The sequence below is a fragment of the Calidris pugnax genome, unplaced genomic scaffold (assembly GCF_001431845.1).
Source record: "Calidris pugnax isolate Ruff unplaced genomic scaffold, ASM143184v1 scaffold313, whole genome shotgun sequence".
NCBI classification, from domain to species: Eukaryota; Metazoa; Chordata; class Aves; order Charadriiformes; family Scolopacidae; genus Calidris; species Calidris pugnax.
Genome location: NW_015091050.1, coordinates 116,642 through 116,964, shown reverse-complemented (window position 1 = coordinate 116,964; position 323 = coordinate 116,642).

The window sequence follows — 323 nt, the reverse complement described above, 5'->3', positions numbered from 1 at the left end:
TTTGGCATGGCTTGCCTTGCTTGGCCTGGCACGGCTTGGCATGGCACGGCTCAGCATGGCATGGCTCAGCACAGCTTGCATGACTTGGCATAGTTCAGCATGGCACGGCATGGCTCAGCGTGGCTTGCATGGCTTGGCACGGCTTGGCACGGCTCAGTATGGTTTGGCACAGCTCAGCATGGCATGGCATGGCATGACTTGGCATGACTTGCCATGGCTTGGTGTGGTTTGGCACGGCTCAGCACGGCTTGGCACGGCTTGGCATGGCTTGGCTTGGCACGGCTTGGCATGGCTCGGCACGGCTCACCATGGCTTGGCATGGC